Below are 20,250 nucleotides of genomic sequence, written 5' to 3'. Positions count from 1 at the left end.
CCTCAGTTGCTGCACAACCTGGGCACTTCAAAGCATGTTTTTGTCCATAATCTGTGAATTTCCTGGCAGCTGAGAATGATATTTAGAGGCCCCTTTACTAAAGGCTGTGGCATAATAAATAAATAAAGCAAACAGAATGCTAGGAAATTAGAAAAGGGATGGTAAATAGGATCGAGGTTATTATAATGCCCTGGTATTGCTCCATGATGTGTCCTCGCCTTGAGTATTGCACACGGTTCTGGTTGCCATATCTCAAAAAAAATGTGGAGGGGTCATTTTTGATGGGACATCTAAGTCTGACTTTAGACGTTTCCCACAGGACGTCCAGCTGTCGGGGTGGGGGGGGGAGCGTCCATTTTTGAAACCGTAAGACGTCCAAATTTTTTTTTTCAAACATCATCTCCTTAGGTTTTGGGGGAGTTTTAAAAGGCTCCCCAAACAATGTAATGGGGTTATGGTGAGATGTGTACCTGGGTCCCCTTATATGAAGGTCACTGGGGTGCTCCCTAGGTTGCCCCACTGCTCTGCTGGCATGTCTTTGTGGCCAGTCTGTTAAAAATGCTGGCTCCTCCTATGTCCAAATAGCTTGTTTTGTGTGTTTTCATTTGGATGTTTTGATTTTTGAAAATGGTCAAAAAAGATAATCGCACTAATGGTGAATACGTCTAGAAAGTTCATTTTCGGTTCATTTGCGGTTTTGAAAATGACCATGCTCTCTACCCGATTTTTAGACGTGCTTCACAAAATGTCCAAACTCGTATTTAGACGTCATATCAAAAATGCCCCTCCGCATATATTTTGGTTTTATATTTTAAAGCATCACTACAAGTCTGACAAAATGGGAAATTATAAACAAATCAAACCATAAAATGCAGTAGGAGCCCCTATATCTGCATCTCCTTGCAAGATTCAGCACCTGATGCTCACTGTAAAAAGATTATAGAGATTGGATTTCTGGATCAGACTCATTTAAACAAGTTACTCGACAATAGTTCAGTAGAAAGTTTTGTACTCATACCTGTACCACGTTTTAAATCATTTCTCAGACTGGGGTGTGTGTGGTTTTCTGCGGGACCCGGTTCATGGGTTGGGAAGCAGCATCTGTCACTCGTATTGACTTTGTCAGGGACTAACAGAAAGAAGATTACCAAAAGTAAGAACCTAATCTTCCATTTCAAGACTTATCAAGCAAAAAGACTTCTAAGTACGAAGACTCAGAAAATATATCCTTATGTGGCTGACAGATCTCACACTCATTAAAAGGGGTGAGGGAGAGAGTACACACTCATACTGGATTCTGTCTAGACAGCTGAATGTAATGATATCCCTTTCTAATTAGCCTCATATAGTTGATAACCTTCTCATACCAAGCTCCTTGTGACCCTTGGCAAGACACTTAATCCCCTAATTGCCCCCGCGACATTAGATCGATTGTGAGCCCACCGGGATAAGGTTACCAGATGTCTGGATTTACCCGGACATGTCCTTTTTTTAGAGGACTGTCCAGGTATCCAGGCACTTTGTCCGGGTTTTGAAAACCATTAAGCTCAGGGCCGTGTCTGAAGGGCATCTGTGCATGCCTGGATGCAACATGATGTCACACGCACGCATGCATGCGACATAATCGTGTCTTATCCGTGCATGCACAGATGCCCTCCAGACACAGCCCTGAAGAGACAGGGTTTGTGTGGGGCTGGGGAGGGGGGGAGCAGAATGGGGCAGGGCTATAGGCAGAATTGGGCGGGGCTGGGGGCAAAATAAGGCAGGGCCACAAGTCTTTTTCTCAGGACTTAGACTAGCAACCCTACACCAGGACAGACAGGGAAAACTGCTTGACTACCTGAATAAATCTATGTAAACCATTCTGAGCTCCCTTGGGAGAACAGTACAAAAAACTGAATGAATTAATCTGCTATAGAAACCATTTTTATTTTATTGCCCTCTTTTATTCTCCTGCCTGCCTTACCTTTGTATTTTGGAACTTTTCCTATCCCTCTTCTCCTCTTTAATGTTTTGTTTGTAGGTGTCTTGTTGATGTATAATTTTTTTGGTGGGGGGATTCATCAATTCCCCTAATTTTTTACTAAATAAACTGCTTAGATTTTTGCTATATAAAATAACTTGAACTTGATACATATTGCTAACGTATTATTTCTTGCTGTAATTCACCTTGATTATGAAAGGAAAAGAATAAATAAGAACATCACAGAAGCTAACATCAGCAAACCTGGAAGGCTCTGTTTGCAAAGAGTTCAGAAAATCTGAAACCTCAAGGCTGACCTGAAGGTTTCCTGTGAAAAGGCATTGACCAATAGGATGTGAGATCTCTGTTGATTGGTTAGAAGAGAAGGAGTTGCTCCAATACACGTTCTGATTGGTTTGGGAAAAGAGACTCAGTCAGTGACACCAGAAGGCATTTCATTTCATCCTTATGCAAGCTCATCCTTGTGTTAATTGATTGATTTTTATTGATGAAGTGTAGTCTCTTTTTTTTTAGTTCAAAATTTTATTAGGATTATAGTAGAACAAAATAACAGTCTTTAAACTGAGATACAGCGAAAGTTATTGGAAAAAAAAATGTAAGATTTTGTGGGATTTTTCCCAAAATTGTCAGTAGAGTATCTTGGGGCATTTTGTTATTACTAAATGAATATTGGATTTCTCACTGGCTCTGCAGAATGACAAATATGTTTGCCAGTAGGCGAAGAAGAAACTGTCTCTGCTGTCTGCAGTGTAAATTGCAGGAATTCAGAACTCACAGGCAGACAACCTCAGCAGGAATACCTTGGATCTAAACAAATAGGAGCTTTTAAAAAAAGCATTCTTCATAACATTGGAGAAATGGGGCCTTCAGATCCATCCCACCAAGTGCTTTTTCTGACCCTTGGAAGCTTAGCAAGTCTTGTGGTGCTGGGATTCCTGCATCCCCACCACAATTTGGCTCTCTGCAAGCATGAGCTGCATAGTGCTGGAAATTTGGGTTGATCTCAAGGCATCAAGTCTTGCAAGACTTGAAACCATGAACTTCTGGCATTGGTGGCTCAAGCTTGCAGAGAGCCAAGTCATAATGAGAAAGCACGAATATCCCATTTCTTCTGCAGCCAAAGCCAGGTGAAGGAAAGAAATGGGGTGAAGGCTTGGGGGGAGGGGGGGTTACATGAGCGAGAGAGGATGGGTGAAGGCTGTGGAAGGGGGGTTAAATGATCAAGAGAGACTTGGTAAAGGTTGAGAGAGATTATCCTGATCAAGAGTGAAACTAGGTGAATGTTGGGGAGAGGACAATGCACTGTTGTATTTTTCCACTATTTGACGAAACATATAGCAAAACCCGATGGTGCATGTTTTGGCCCTCTGAATATTACAAAATATGGATCCCAGTAAAAAAAATGGTTGGACAAGCCTGACTTAGAGGCAGGAAATTTCAAGTTCTTTCACTGCTTTGTTATCAAAATCCTGTCTGAAAACAGCTGCATAGTAACCTAAATGGCAGAGCTCTGACATTCTATCATCCCCTGCTGATAAGACGGGCATAACCCATAACTTTCTGGATTGATCTGTTGTGATTAATGGGGGAAAAAAAAATAGCAGGTAAGAACCAATTTATCCTTTCTTTGGTAATTACTCTAGCTAAAGCTGCAGGGGTATTGGAAAGGGCACTGTGGATTATCTTGGAAAAAGGAAATTCTTCCATTTATATGGGTGTAATTGACAGTCATCCAGCACAAGCTGAAGGGACAGACAGAGATTTAGGGCTTCTTTTATCAAGCTGAATAGTGCAAACTGGAGTGGTAAATGCACCGAAGCCCATAGAGATTGAATGGTCTTCGGTGCATTTACAATGGCAGCATCATTATCGTGGCTTTCTAAGAAAAATTCCTTAGAAGCCAATAATTTATCTACCTGAGTATGAAAGAAAGTAGCAAGCGTGTTGAAACAAGTCTGTACATGCTGTGACATATCTCAAGGTTATTCATGCACAGTTGTGGCTCAGTGCGAGTCTAACATTCCAAGAGACAGGATGTCAGGAGAGTCCTCGTTCGAATCAATAAAATTCCTCACAAAACGAAAAAGCCAAATGAGATCCATGAATGCAGTTTATAGTGAGTCTGCCCCATCATCCTACAAAGTACAATTTTGGAGCAAGCAGTTTAAGTGGGGTACAGAGTCTATTGAAGATGCCCCTAATGCTGGACGGCCTGTGAAAGCAACTTCTACAGAAATGTGCAAGAAAGTCAAGGATTTCATTTTGTTAGACAGATAAATTAAAGTTTCCCGAATAGCTGAAGAAATGGGCATCTCGGCAGATACAACTTGGAAAATAATTCATTGAAAGTTGGGCATGTCCAAGCTTAGTGTAAAATCCAAAAATGTTGACGCCATGTCAGAAGGCCACGAGGCTCCAGTGCTGTCAGGAGAATCTGGAAATGCTCTGTGAAGACCAAGTAAATTTCTTTCATCGTTTGGTGACCGGAGATGATACTTGGGTCTATCACAGATATCCTAAGTCCAAAATGGAGTCTATGCAGTAGAAACACAAGTCAACCCGCACCCCCAAAAAAGTTCAAGACAAAAAAAATCTGCAGGCAAAGTCATGGCAACTGTCTTCTGGGATGATAAAGGACTTTTGCTTTTGGAGTTCAAGCCACACTAGACAAGCATAACTGGGGAGTTACGCCAACACAACGATCGCTTTGCAGGAGTCAATCAAGGAGAAAAGACGAGGAAAACTCACAGCAGGCATGCTGTTTCTTCACGACAATGTGCCGGTGCACATGTCACAGCAATCAAAGGCTGCCATCCGAGAATGTAGCTTTCAGCAGCTGAACCATCAACCCACACTACAATCCTGACCTGGCTCCTTGGATTATTTCCTGTTCTGAGTTTTGAAGAAATCTCTCTGTGGACAATGGTTTTCAAGTGATGAAGAAGTCAAGGAAGCAGTGACGTCCTGGTTTGAAGCACAATTTTTTACTCTCATTTTAGCATGCTTCTTTGTGAATTAAACTTTACTTAGGATTTTAATATTTATGACACAAAAGGTTCCATGCAAATTCCATTTAAATGAAAGCATTAGCTATTATTCTGTAATGCGGGGGAGGCGCCTTAAAGTATGAAATGCTTAACACTTTTGTTAATTCTGGATATTTAAATCCTATATCAGAGGAGAAGTAAAGATAATTATTTCCAGAATCCTGCAATCATGGGCCCTAAATTCAGACACGAAGGACTCCTTTTACTAAGGAGCGCTAGGGCTTTAGTGCGCGCTACATTGCCGCATGCGCTAGACCTTAACGCCAGTATTGAGCTGGCGTTAGTTCTAGAAGCGTAGTGCACGGTAATTTCCTGCGTGCGCTAAAAATGCTAGCGCACCTTAGTAAAAGGAACCCTAAAAGGCTGACATTCAAAATGCTTTAGTCCCCTACCTTTGAGAGTTGGTCTCCTAAATTGCACTCTTTGATAATTTACTAGGGCTGCATTCCTAAATTTGTACTCTTGTTTCACCCAGCTCAGAAGTTTAGGAGCCAAAAAGACAGAAGCAGGGGAGAATTCAGAGCTGCCAAGTTACCCAGGTCCAGGGGGAAGACTGGAAAGAGAAGCAATTGCTGATGCCACGGGCCACAAATTGTGTTGTGCCAGGGACGGAGCTATTGGCGGAGCTGGTCAGAGCGGGGCGGGATGGGAGCATGCCTTAAAAAAACTGGCTCCCTTAGCAGCTCTGCGTTTTACTTAAGCTTAGTGCATGCTGAGAACAAACTAAGATGGCGACAGAGCAGAACGTGCGTTTGTGAGCTCCTGTTTCGGCGAGTCCTACAATTTCCCATCTAGCCACGATTACCTTTTTTTTAGATGCCGAAAAGAAGGGGAAGGCAGAAGATCACCCCTCTACCTCTGTCTGCTAAATCCACACCATGCCAGACTGTAATAACTTCTTTTACAGTCCCCTCGGTCTTGGGCATATCTGCTGCAGAGCCACAGGAAAGGCTCAGCTTAGACAGCTAATTTTCGCTGAGCCCTGCTGGGCCTGACCCTCCCCTTGTGCCTGGAAACGCAGCTGCGATGAACCTCCGATTAGAGGGCCCCCTGGGAATGGAGGGGAGGGAGAGCCTGTGGCAGCTTGCAGGTTTAGAGGCGGAAGCTTCAACGTTGTCGATCCTGTTCAAGCTTGCAGGTTTGGAGGCGGAAGCTTCAACGTTGTCGATCCTGTTGAAGCCGAGTAAGGGAAGAGCACCGATGGAGAACGGTGGTGAGTCGGGAGGAGACATGGAACGCGATAGAGTTCTGCGGCCGGAACAAGACCTGTCCAGTCAACCCAACTCAAGCCGCTTCTCAAACCGCCAGTGGTAACCCTAGACTCTCTTTGTTCAGCAATAGAAAACCTACATTTGGTATGTACCAATGTTATTTCACTAACACTTGGGCTTACATTAAAAATTAAAAATTAATCAACTTGAAACTCAGGTTCAACAACAAAACCAGAAAATAGAGGTGACTGAACAGACTATTTCGGAAGTCAAAACCTTTAATAAACAACAAGTTACAGATTAAACTTTTTATCTATGAAAAACTGAAAAGCTTGAAAATCAAACTAGGAGCCTGAATTTAAGGTTATTGAATTTTCCTATACCTAAATTTATGACCTCGAGAGAGATCTTTAAAAATCTTTTTGATCTGGGACTGAGAGAAAATTCTTGGGCAAAGGGACTATGAGAGGCTTCTTGGATAAAGGGACTGAGGGGACACTTTTGGGCAAAGGGACCGAGTGGGAACTCTTGGACAAAGGGGCTGAGAGGGACTTTTTGTACAAAGGGACTGAGGAGACACTTTTGGACAAAGGGACCGAGTGGGAACTCTTGGACAAAGGGGCTGAGAGGGACTTTTTGGACAAAGGGACTGGGAGGGAACTTTTAAACAAAAGGGTTGAGTGGAAATCTTCAGAAAAAAGGCCCACAGATGCAATGCAGGGGCCCAGTGCACAAACGAGCCTAACAGGCATGGTTGAAAGAGAACAATGGGAGCAAGAGGACCATCCAAAAAAGGAGATACTGGATGGGGGCAAAACGGACACGCCACGGGAGGTGGATGACCGAGTAAAGGCAAGCCAGGTGGGAGCGCCGAGCCATGGAAAGAAAACAGCAGGGCGGACGACAAATCAGGACCTATATTGCCTCTACACAAATGCGAGGAGCCTCAGGGCCAAAATGGGAGAGCTGGAAATTATAGCCAGTCAAAAAGCCCTGGACATAATTGGAATCACAGAAACGTGGTGGGCTGATGATAATAAATGGGATGTGGTCATACCAGGGTACAAACTTTACAGGAGAGACAGGACACACAAGAAGGGTGGAGGAATAGCGCTATACATAAAAGACTCCATACCCTCAACCAAAATGGAAACAGCAGTAAGGTCGGAAGGCTTGAAATCAATATGGGTTAAGCTACCAGGAGGATCTGGAGCAGACATCAAATTGGGTCTATACTATCGTCCGCCTGGCCAATCGGAAGAAATCGACCGGGACCTGGAGACGGAACTGCGGCAGGTATGCAAGAATGGAAGTGTGGTGGTGATGGGAGACTTCAACTACCCTGGGATAGACTGGAGTATCGGGCACTCAAGTTGCGAGAGAGAGACCAAATTCCTGGAAGCCACGAGGGACTGCTTCCTGGAACAGCTGGTCATGGAACCTACACGAGGAGAAGCTACTCTTGATCTAATCTTCAGTGGACTGGAGGGACCTGCAAAGGAAGTAGCGGTATTAGACCCACTGGGAAACAGCGATCACAACATGATCCAGTGCAGACTAGAACTGGGATCATCCAGGGTGAAAAGAACCACAACAACAGCGCTCAACTTCAGAAAAGGGAATTATGATGCAATGAGGAAAATGGTGGGGAAGAAACTCAACGGCAGCACAAGGAAGGTAGAGTCCGTAGAAAGCGCCTGGACCCTGCTCAAGCGTACGGTGCACGAAGCACAGAACCTGTACGTCCCCAGGTTCAGAAAAGAGTGCAAGAAAAATCGAATAAAGAACCCAGCATGGATAACGGCAGCTGTAAAAAAGGCGATCAGTAACAAGAAAGCATCGTTCAAAAAATGGAAACAGGATCAAACGCAGGCCAACCAAAAGGAACACAAGGAAAGCCAGAAGGAGTGCCACCGAGTGGTTAGGAGAGCAAAGAGGGAATATGAAGAGAGACTAGCGGGAGAGGCAAAAAATTTCAAATCATTCTTCAGGTACGTAAAGGGGAAGCAACCAGCGAGGGAGGAAGTGGGGCCCTTGGATGATGGGGATAGAAAGGGAGTAGTGAGGGAGGAAAAAGAAATAGCTGACAAGTTAAATGACTTCTTTACGTCGGTCTTCACGAGGGAGGACACATCCAACATTCCGGAACCAGAGGAAATAGAAAATGGAGATCAAGATAACAAGCTGGTCAAATTAGAGGTGAGCCAGGAGGATGTCCTCAGGCAGATAGACAAGCTAAAGAGCGACAAGTCGCCAGGTCCGGATAGCATTCACCCAAGGGTGCTCAAGGAATTAAGGAATGAAATAGCAGAGACACTCCAGCAAATATGCAACCTATCCCTAAAAACTGGAGAGATCCCGGAGGACTGGAAAATAGCTAATGTCACGCCCATCTTCAAGAAGGGTTCGAGGGGCGACCCGGGAAACTATAGGCCGGTAAGCCTCACATCGGTCCCGGGAAAGATGATGGAGGCACTGATTAAGGACAGCATCTGTGACCATATCGAAAAAAATGGACAGCTAAGGTCGAGCCAGCATGGGTTCTGCAAGGGTAGGTCGTGCCTCACAAACCTGTTGTACTTCTTTGAGGGGGGTAAACAACCAGGTGGACAAAGGAGAACCCATAGACATAATTTACCTAGACTTCCAGAAAGCCTTCGATAAGGTACCACATGAGCGGTTGCTCAGGAAGCTATGGAACCATGGGGTACACGGGGAGGTCCACCGATGGATCAAAAACTGGCTGGCAGACAGGAAGCAGAGGGTTGGTGTAAAGGGCCATTACTCGGACTGGCAAGGGGTCACGAGCGGGGTTCCTCAAGGATCGGTGCTGGGACCGCTCCTGTTTAACATATTCATTGACGACCTGGAGGCGGGAACAAAATGCGAGGTCATCAAATTTGCAGATGACACCAAACTATTCAGCAAGGTTGAAACCACGGTTGACTGCGAAAATCTCCAAAGGGATCTTACGACATTGGAAGAATGGGCGAAAAAGTGGCAAATGAGCTTCAATGTAGGGAAATGCAAGGTCATGCATATAGGGAGAAGGAACCCGATGTTCACTTACAAAATGGGGGGATCAATGCTAGGGGTCAGTAATCTGGAAAGAGACTTGGGAGTGATGGTAGACACGACATTGAAGGCGTCGGCACAATGCGCCACAGCCTCCAGGAAAGCAAACCAAATGTTAGGTATCATTAAGAAGGGTATCTCGACCAGAACGAAGGAAGTCATCCTGCCACTGTACCGGGCTATGGTGCGCCCGCATCTGGAATACTGTGTACAGTACTGGTCACCATACCTCAAAAAGGACATGGCAATGCTTGAGGGAGTCCAGAGAAGAGCAACTAAACTGATTAAGGGTATGGAAAACCTTACATACACTGACAGACTGAAGAAGCTGGGGCTGTTCTCCCTGGAAAAGCGGAGACTCAGAGGAGATATGATAGAGACCTTCAAGATCCTGAGGGGCATCGAAAAGGTTGACAAAGACAGATTTTTCAATTTGAAAGAAACCACAAGAACAAGGGGTCACTCGATGAAATTGAAGGGGGACAGGTTTAAAACAAACACAAGGAAGTACTTTTTCACACAGAGGGTGGTGGACACATGGAACACCCTTCCGGAGGCCGTGATAAGGAATAGCACAGTACAGGGTTTCAAGGATGACCTGGATAGGTTCCTGGAAGACAAAGGGATTGAGGGGTACAGATAAGAGCAGTGGAAGGTTTAGAGATAACTGTAGAGGTAGGCAATAAAATTAGTCAGGGACCGCTGACCAGGCAATATGCCTGATGGGCCGCCGCGTGAGCGGACCGCTGGGCTGGATGGACCTCTGGTCTGCCCCGGCGGAGGCGACTACTTATGTACTTATGTACTTATCTCCACCTTGAAAATTTCACAGACAACTATTCCCCCAATTCAAAAGCTCTATTTCATAAAACGAACCCTTTTTGGAAAAGAGAGAAGAGGAAGAACAAGCACAGTTAGGAATCTCAGAGGTACTGGAATCTTCTGAAATTGAAATTCTGGGTCGAGCTACTTTGAAAGTATCCTTCGTCTTCCTTTAAGATAAGGACATGATTTTGAAACTATGGGCTCCTTTTACTACGCCGCGTTAGGGCTTTAATGTGTGGAATAGCTCACGCTACATTGCCCCACGCGCCAAACCTTAACCTGGCGTTAGTTCTAGAAGTGTAGCGCGCGGTAATTCCCTGCATGCGCTAAAAACGCTAGCGCACCTTAGTAAAAGGAGCCCTATATTTTAATTTAAAGCAGATTTTCTATTTGGGTGAAAAAGTCTATATTTTTCCGGATGTTTCAAGATGGATCCAAATCCGAAGGAAGGAATTTCTACACTATGGGCTCCTTTTACAAAGCCGCACTAGCGGTTTTAATGCATGCACCGGATTAGCGCGCGCTATAGCGTGCGCTAGCCGGAAATATACCGCCTGCTCCAAAAGAGGTGGTAGCGGCTAGCGCATGCGGCAATTTAGCGCGCGCTATTCCGTGCATTAAGGCCCTAGCGCGGCTTTGTAAAAGGAGCCCTATATATCTAAAGTTCTTTCTTTGGGAACCTCCTTTCAGTTGAGGTTTCCCTGCAAATGTCTTATTAATTATCAACAAAATAAGTATATTTTTTTCGACCCAGAACAGTTGCGTTTTTTCTTAGAAGGAAAAGGGATTTCTGATGCCACTTAGGAAAGTACAGGATAACTCATGTCTATTAATAATTAGACGATGTTAACTGCTCTATTCTTTATAATTATTACTTGTATCTACCCTTTTTCCTGGAAGGGATTCCTATTTTCTTACTTTGTTCTCCTAATTGTGGACTATATATTAAGTTAGAATTTTTCTTTGTTTCATTTCAATGGAAAATTGATTGTATTTGTTTCTGATTTTCTTTTCAAAGTTAATTCTTTGTGTGTAATTATTTGAGAATAATAATAATAAAAAAAAGCTTAGTGCATGCTAATGGACACAATTTAACATGCTCTACGCTTCAGTAAAAGGGCCCCTAAGTTTGGCTGAAAAGAGAACAAAGTTAGAAGCTAAAGCATTTTGTGACATCAGGCACAGCTGTACAACCATGGGCTATTTTATTTTTTAAATCCCAAAATTGACGAGGGGCCAAATAATAACCCACACCAGAAGTCAATGAAGCACAAAACAAAGTGGGATGGAATACTACGGTATCAGGATGAGCAAGCACAACTTTACAGTAGGAACAAATCTTGATTATATATAAATACATGACAACTCTCTAATGCGGATAGTGGTAGGATATGTTAAATGGTCTGTGTTTCAGCACTAGATGCCTTTCTCGGGACTTGTAGAGAATGACACGGTGACAGAATTTGTCATTGTCCCCATGGATAACCACGAGAAACCATCCCGTGACGTTCTTTAGTGTCTATCTCAACCTCAGTCCTACACCAGCATTCTTTAACGCAAAGCTTGAAGGTTAGTGGTTGTGCCCATTCATAATCTGATTCTTCCCTCTCTTCTTAAACAAAGACGTTCTTACCCCTTCTGGTCAGGTGGAGCCCGTCTGGTCCCTGTAGTCCTTGCAGCGCCTCTCCATGGTTCAGGAATCTGAAGTTCATCTCCCTGCACCATCCGTGCAGTCAGTCGTTTGTCCTCTGGATACGATCCTCCCTGGTTGTTTCCTGTGGTTATCTGTGGGGACGGGGATGGTGACAAATTCTGTCACTGTGTTATTCCACTATAACATATTTTAGGCATTCAGTTGATCCGCTATTAAACACAGCTGAAGTCCTCTCCCTCAGGAGTCTGTTCCCTCTTTTATTTTTACCTTATATCTATGAATAAATTTAGCCTTCAACCACACATTATCTGCTGCACGGAGGAATTCATTAATTAAGTAAGTGGTCCAGAGGAAGGCAAAGAAAATGATATCTGGATTGCGCCTAGAGACATATGAGAAGAGGATTGAATACCTGAATATGTATACCCTAGAGCAGGGGTGCCAACCTGCGGCCCAAGGGCCGCATGCGGCCCCGTGAAGTATTTTGTGCGGCCCCAGTTGAGGGTGATGCAGTGTTTTCCTCTGCTGCCCTAGGGTGTTTATCATCTTGCTGGCTCCCTCCTCTGTCTTGCTGCAGCGTTTGTGTGGCCCCAGAAAATTTTGGGGGGGCCAATGCGGCCCAGGGAAGCCAAAAGGTTGGACACCCCTGCCCTAGAGGAAAGAAGGGATCAAGGAGATATCATGCAGGCATTTAAATACTTAAAGGATATTAATCTACAAACACATATCTTCCAGAGACAGAGAAACGGTAACACTAGAGGACATAAGATGAGAATGCAGGGTGGTACACATAGGAGTGGTGCTTAAATGGCAGCCCCAGCAGTGAAGCCGATGCCGGAAGGACTTCTATGGTCTGGGTCTACTACAGTGGCGTATCAAAGGGGGTACAATCTGCCCCAAGTGTACACCGTAAGGGGGGGGGGGGGCTCTGAGGGCTGGTATCATTGTCTGGGAACTTCTTCCGGCAGCAGCAGCATTCACAATTTGTGCTCTGCTGATATCGAGCCTTCCTCTCTGCCAGGTCTAGCCTTTGCGGAAACAGGAAGTAGACGGGACCCAAAAGAGACAAAGGCCCAACACCAGCAAGAGCAGCGAGTTCTGAAGGCTGCGTTGCTGACAGGGGGGGAGAGGGAGGGAGAAGAGAGAGGAATGCTGCACCCAACTGGGAAGAGGGAGGGAGGGAGAAGGAAGACCAGGGAAGGGAGAGGAGATGAGAGAAGAAAGAGAGATGCCAGACCATGGGGAAGGGAGTAAAAGGAAGGAAGGAAAGGAGATGCCAGACCATGGAGGGAGAGGGAGAGATGCCAGGGCATTGGAGGAGAGGAGTAAAGTGAAGGAGACAGATTCCAGGGGGGAAAAGAGAAAGGGAAGGAAAGGAATGAGAGATGCCAGAGCATGGAGGGGGAGGGAGAGATGGAAGGGAGGGAAGAGGAGACAGATGCCAGACCAGGGGGAAAGGAGAGAGGGACAGAGGAAAAGGAAAAAGAGGAGAGGAAATGCCAGAGCATGAAGGGGGGGGGGAGCAAGGGATGAAAGGGAAGGAAAGAGATGTCGGAGCATGGAGGGAATGAAAGGGAAGGAGACAGATGCCAGAGATAGTGGCTCTGCAAGGGGCAGGAATGTAGGAAGATTGCTCCTGCCCCAGTTCACCACTGGACCACTAGGGATTTAACGGTATGCTTTCTACTAATTGGTGAGGCAGGAGGGAGATGAGAGTTGTTAGAGTCGGCCGGGACAGGAAGCGGGAGGGATCCCTCCTGTCTCAGCCTACCTCTGGACCACCAGGACTTAAGGCAGGCCCGGTTATTTTTTTATTGGACTAATTTTAATACATTTTTAACCATCTTTTGGAAACCAAAACCCCCTTCCTCAAGTCAGGACAGAATACTGTAACAGAAGGTCTCTAAAACTAACTGAAAAATGGATTAGTCCAATAAAATTGTATTTTCTACTTTTTGTTTTATTTCTATTTGTTAATTTGTAAAGTGGTGATTATTTGCTAGTTGTTGGGTTTTTTCAAATTTACATCTGCTATCTGGGTGAGAAGCTGAGGAGGACGGAAGCGCAGGTGGTCTTCTCCTCGATCCTCCCAGCGAGGGGAAAGGGAAGAGCCAGGGAGGATCGTATCCAGAGGACAAACGACTGGCTGCACGGATAGTGCAGGGAGATGAACTTCGGATTCCTGAACCATGGAGAGGCGCTGCAAGGACTACAGGGACCAGACGGGCTCCACCTGACCAGAAGGGGTAAGAACGTCTTTGGACACCGACTAGCCCACCTACTTCGTAGGGCTTTAAACTAGGTAAGTTGGGGGTGAGTACACACTCACGTACTGGCGTAAGTAACCAACCAGGCAAGGTAAGTTGCCAATCCATTTCTGAGTCCGAGGTAAGTACACACTACATTTCTGAGACTGAGGTAAGTAAACACATTGCAAACAGTACTATTGGAGTCCAATTAGCCCAAGTAGGAATATCTCCACAGAGACAAAGCAAACACAAGGTATGGAGGGCAATGTATGTTAATGCCCACAGTTTGGGTAATAAGATTCTGGAATTAGAGATGGAAATGAGGAACGCTGACCTAGATGTGGTGGCGATATCCGAGTCCTGGTTTACAGACTCCCATGGGTGGGATATGGCTATATCGGGATACAACTTACTTCGTCAAGACAGAGAGGGCAAAATGGGAGGAGGGGTAGCACTATACACTAAAGAGGACATTAAAGTTACCAAAATCGCAGATGTCAAGTACACCGGGGAGTCCCTCTGGATGAATTTGGCTAGGGTGAAGGACAAATGCCTTTATCTTGGCATAGTATATAGACCTCCAAGACAACAGGATGATATGGATATAGAATTAGTCGAAGACATAGAGAATATCACTTTGCGTGGAGACACAGTGTTGTTAGGAGATTTCAATATACCTGATGTGGATTGGAACAAACTTTCCACTACGACCAGCAGCAGCAGAAAGTTATTAACCTCTATTAAGGGAGCAAGACTCAGACAAATGGTATTAGAGCCCACTAGGGATCAGGCGATACTAGATCTTATACTCACCAACGGAGAAAGTGACACAGAGGTCTCGGTAGGCGATTCGTTAGCTTCCAGTGACCACAACATGATATGGTTCAACCTCAGGAAAGGTTTCACTAAATCAAACACATCAACCAAGGTCCTCAACTTTAAGGGCACTAACTTCAAAAGCATGGGAGATTTTGTCCACCGGGCGCTGCAAAACCAAGCCGAAACAGATAATGTAGAGGTAATGTGGTCAACTCTGAAATCTACCATACACGAAGCAACCAACCGCTATATAAAATCAGTAAGTAAACGGAGAAGAAACAATAAACCACAGTGGTTCTCTGCGGAGATCTCAGACCTCATAAAAAAGAAGAAAAGAGCATTCATCTCCTACAAACAATCAGGGAAGCAAGAATCGAAGGAGGACTATATAGCCAAGTCAAAAGCAGTCAAAACAGCAGTCAGAGAGGCCAAACTCCGAATGGAGGAGAATCTAGCGAAGAACATCAAGAAGGGCAATAAATCCTTATTCAGGTATATTAGTGACAGAAAAAGAAACACAGATGGGATAGTACGCCTCAGGAAACCCGACGGGAACTATGTAGAATCGGACTCCGATAAAGCCAAACTTCTAAATGAATACTTCTGCTCAGTCTTCACTTGCGAGGCGCCAGGATGCGGCCCTCAGCTGCAGACAAGGGAGAGCTCGGAAGACCCGTTTTTAAATTTTGAGCTTACACTCAGCAGTGTCTACTATGAGCTATCAAGACTCAAGGCGAACAAAGCTATGGGACCAGACAAACTACACCCCAGGGTGCTCAGGGTGACGTCCTGGCGGAACCGTTATCCACGCTCTTCAATCTTTCCCTAAGTACAGGAAGAGACCCGTTGGACTGGAAAACGGCTAACGTCATTCCACTCCACAAAAAGGGATGCAGGACGGAGGTTGCGAATTACAGACCGGTGAGTCTCACATCGATAGTAAGTAAACTTATGGAAACACTAATCAAACGCCAATTGGATACGATCCTGAACGAGGAGAATCTACGAGACACCCATCAACATGGATTTACAAAGGGAAGGTCCTGCCAATCCAATCTGATCAGCTTATTTGACTGGGTAATAAGAAAGCTGGATATAGGGGAGTCCCTGGACGTCATGTACTTGGACTTCAGCAAAGCGTTTGATAGCGTCCCACACCGCAGGTTATTGAGCAAGATGAGTTTGATGGGATTAGGTGAAACATTAACTGCATGGGTTAAGGACTGGCTTAGAGGTAGACTTCAGAGGGTAGCGGAAAATGGTACCCTCTCCGATATGACGGAGGTGATCAGCGGAGTGCCGCAGGGCTCGGTCTTGGGCCCGATCCTATTTAACATCTTCGTAGCAGACTTGGCTAAGGGGCTTCAGGGTAAAATTACATTATTCGCCAATGACGCCAAACCAGTGGCGTACCTAGGGGGGGGCGGGGGGGGGCGGGCCGCCCCGGGTACCAGCCCTAAGGGGGTGTTCCCGGCCTTGCCGTTCAGTCCCCCGCCACCCCCGAAGGACCGCTCGCCCCCCTGGCCTCCCCGAACCACCTATGAACAGCCGCAGCAGGATCGCGAAGTCAGCGTCAGCATCCCTGCGCTGCTTCCTACGACGCGATCCCGCCCCTCCTCTGACGTCAGAGGAGGGGCGGGACCGTGGCGCAGGAAGCAGCAGGGATCGCTGACGCTGACTTCGCGATCCTGCTGCGGCTGTTCATAGGTGGTGCGGGGAGGCCAGGGGGGCGAGCGGTCCTTCGGGGGTGGCGGGGGACTGAACGGCAAGGCCGGGAACACCCCCTTAGGGCTGGTACCCGACGCTGACTTCGCGATCCTGCTGCGGCTGTTCATAGGTGGTGCGGGGAGGCCAGGGGGGCGAGCGGTCCTTCGGGGTGGGTCGGGGCATCAGGCCTTCAGGGTGGGGCGGGCGGGCAGGCAAGCAGGCTTTCAAGGGGGAGGGGGGTGACAGGCAGGCAGGCAGGCCTTCAAGGGGGGACAGGCCTTCGGGGGGGGGTGCAGACATTCAAGGGGTGCAGGCCTTCAAGGGGGGCAGGCAGGCCTTCAGGGGGGTGCAGACCTTCGGGGGGGGGTGTAGGCCTTTGGGGGGGTGCAGACCTTCAAGGGGGTGCAGGCCTTCAAGGGGGGAAAGGCAGGCAGGCCTTCAAGGGGGGGACAGGCCTACAAGGGGGGGGACAGGCCTACAAGGGGGGGGGACAGGCCTACAAGGGGGGGGTGCAGGCCTTCAAGGGGGGGTGCAGGCCTTCAAGGGGGGGTGCAGGCCTTCAAGGGGGGTGCAGGCCTTCAAGGGGGAGACAGGCCTTCAAGGGGGGGAAAGGCAGGCCTTAAAGGGGGGACAGGCCTACAAGGGGGTGGGACAGGCCTACAAGGGGGTGGGACAGGCCTTCAAGGGGGGGACAGGCCTTCGGGGGGGTGCAGACCTTCAAGGGGGGAAAGGCAGGCAGGCCTTCAAGGGGGGGACAGGCCTACAAGGGGGGGGGGACAGGCCTACAAGGGGGGGGACAGGCCTTCAAGGGGGGGAAAGGCAGGCAGGCAGGCCTTAAAGGGGGGACAGGCCTACAAGGGGGTGGGACAGGCCTTCAAGGGGGGGACAGGCCTTCGGGGGGGTGCAGACCTTCAAGGGAGTGCAGGCCTTCGGGGGGGGGTGCAGTCCTTCAGGGGTGGGGTTTAGGCCTTCAGAGGGGGACAGACCTTCGGGTGGGAGGTAAAGTCCTTCGGGGGGTGCAGGTCTTCAGGGGTGGGGTGTAGCCCTTCGGAGGGGGGACAGACCTTCGGGGGAGGGGGGTCCTGGTGTAAAAGTACAGAGAGGGAAGGGGGGGTTCAAAGATACATGCATATGCCAGACTTTGGGGGTTAGAAATAATGGGTCTAAAAACAGAGGAGTGGGAGAGAGATGGTGCATAATGGGATTTAGGGAGGGAAGGAACAGAAAGGGAGAGAACTTGGAAACAGGGGATGGTGTGGAGGGGGGATAGAGATACTGGATAGGAGGATAGTTGGGAACAGAAAGGGAGAGATGGTGGATCCTGGGGTGGTGGGGAGTTGAGAAAAGGTGAATCTGTGGATGGAGACAAAAAAAAGGAAAGATGCCAGATCTCCGGGAGAGGGAAGGGAAACGGAAGGGGAGAACAGAGATGGCAGACGGATGGTTAGCACGGAGAAAGGAGACCCTGGCAAGCAAGACAACAAGAGCCTGGGACCAACAAGATTTGAATATTGATCAGAGAACAAAAGGTAGAAAAAATAATTTTATTTTCTGTTTTGTGATTACAATATGTTAGATTTGAAAAGTGTACATGAGACAGCTTGAAATGGGAACTTTTCTATTTTTGTGAATGGCAAGGCTGAGTTCAGTTAAAATATATGCTTTATAAGAAAATATAATAATGTGTTTTATAAAGTTTATAAGCATTGCTGGCATACTCGGTGAGGTGTTCCTAGTGTTGGTGGTGGTGGTAGCATGTCAGTGTGTTGAGAGGAAGAGGTAGTCTGGGAAATTCTGCTGAGCAAACTCTGGGCCCATTTCCACCCCCAGTTAGTCCACTCCACTCAACTGGTTCACACACTGAGTGGGTCTTTGGGTGTTATTTCTGGGTAGTTGTTTTAGAATCTCTTCCAGTGGTTTGTCAGTATCTCCTTCTGGTCCAAGGAAGGAAACTTTGTCAACCTTAGCATTGACCTTCAGAATATGTTTGTAACAGCGCTGCTTGTGTGGCATTAGGCTATGTAGTGATCGAAAGAAAAAAAACAGACCTTTGCACATTTTTGCACTATATGGTGGGTGTATGAGGAGATTCACATTTCCTGCACAGTTAAGTCCATTTTTTCTACTGAATAATAGTATAGGTACAATGAAAGTAAATAGCAAAAATGTTTGAGTAGATAATTAAGGAAATCTTTTTCATATTGCTTGCTTATGGACTGGGAAAAAAGACTGTTCAAGCAAATGTCTCCAGAACTGCTTTAATGGAAAAATGTGATTTTTTTTTTTTAAGTACTTTGTGAAATTTATTGTTGTTGTGAAATTTATTGTTATACTTTGTTTAAACTTAAAAAGCGGTGTCATTAACAGTGAATCTAATCGAAAAATCGATTCAACAGGGTGAATCGGATCGAATGAAATATTTTTCTCTGAATCGGGCAGCACTATTGGCTACCATGAGAATGGGCTACTGGGCATGATGGACCATTGGTGTGACCCAGTTAGGCTATTCTTATGTTATGTTCTCATCTGTAGGGGCCTTTGTTTTCACTTCTTATTTTAATGTATTTTTTTCCTGGGAACTTATCAGTGTTTTTTTATAATGGGAACAAAAATGGAAGAGAATTAATGTGTGTGGAATGGGGGGGGGTAACTAATTTCTTCAGCTAAATAATTCAATCCACTTCAAACAGACATAGGAGAACTCACGCACCATTCACACACCCTCCAACCAAAAACGTCAAAAGAAAAAAACTGTTTGACAACCTCCTAGCCATTCGAGCTGCAACACTTGACCCCCAACTCTACAACCTATTGACCTCGACCACAAACTACAAAACCTTAAAAAAAGAAATAAAAACCCTTCTATTAAAAAAACACATAAAACCAAACTAACATAATCAGAACTGTCCCAAGCATCACCTGCAACTACTCCATATGTACTTCTGATGTCATGACAATTCAGACATAATTTATGTTATGTTATGTTTGGAATAATGGTTACATAAATGAGGTTCAATAAAAGAAAATTTTCTGTGGGAGCATTTGTTGGAACTTCTGTTATCCTGATTTCTTCTATCTGTGGGCTTTCTTTAGCTAACCTACTTATCTGGGGCTTTCCACTTCTGCAGCTGCCCTTTTCACGGTCCACTTTGCGCTTGCACTCTCTGGGGAGGGGGGGTTGGGTCTGGGCTTGGTGGGGTAGGTGTGTCTGGTAGTTTTGTCTGGGTGGTGGCTGGGTGTTTCTTGGGTGCTTGTTGTGCGGATTGGTGTGTCTGGTGAGCGGTCTGGGTGTTGTTGCTTGTGGGGGTTTTTTTCATTATAAAATATGGCTGAGGGTCTAGTCCGGCTTATTATTCTTGTGGGTTCTGGGGTGGGATTTGTTTGCTTGCCCCAAGTTTTGGCCTTTTGTTGTGTATTGCTATGCCTCTCATTGGCAATTTTCTCTTGGGAGAGGCTTGTTCATGCTTGTTGTTGCTGTTACTCTCATTCTGTGTTCTTTTTGATAATGTATAAGTTTCTGTACAGACCATGGTTGCTTGTCTGGACCTTTTGCCATTCTCAATAAAAATACTTTGGAAAAAAAAAAAAAAAAAAAAAAGAAAATTTTCACTGCCTGTTTCTATTCTGACCATTTATTCCATTTCATGGTTATTGCAAAAAAAAAAAAAAAAAAAAAAAA

The 20,250-nt window shown here is 46.0% G+C and overlaps 1 protein-coding gene across 1 annotated transcript in view; it reads right to left on the bottom strand.

Annotated features, from left to right (window-relative positions):
- HPD (4-hydroxyphenylpyruvate dioxygenase) overlaps window positions 1-20,250 on the bottom strand; it is a 76,707-nt gene that overhangs the window by 54,319 nt on the left and 2,138 nt on the right. Inside the window, exon 2 of the mRNA XM_033956026.1 lies at window positions 1,019-1,129. The gene's annotated coding sequence lies outside the window, so the exon portion shown is untranslated. The remainder of the gene's footprint in view (window positions 1-1,018; window positions 1,130-20,250) is intronic.

This window comes from Geotrypetes seraphini, chromosome 8, assembly GCF_902459505.1.
Source record: "Geotrypetes seraphini chromosome 8, aGeoSer1.1, whole genome shotgun sequence".
NCBI classification, from domain to species: Eukaryota; Metazoa; Chordata; class Amphibia; order Gymnophiona; family Dermophiidae; genus Geotrypetes; species Geotrypetes seraphini.
The sequence above is the reverse complement of the archived record's forward strand: the minus strand, read 5'-3'. Positions and strand labels throughout refer to the sequence as shown.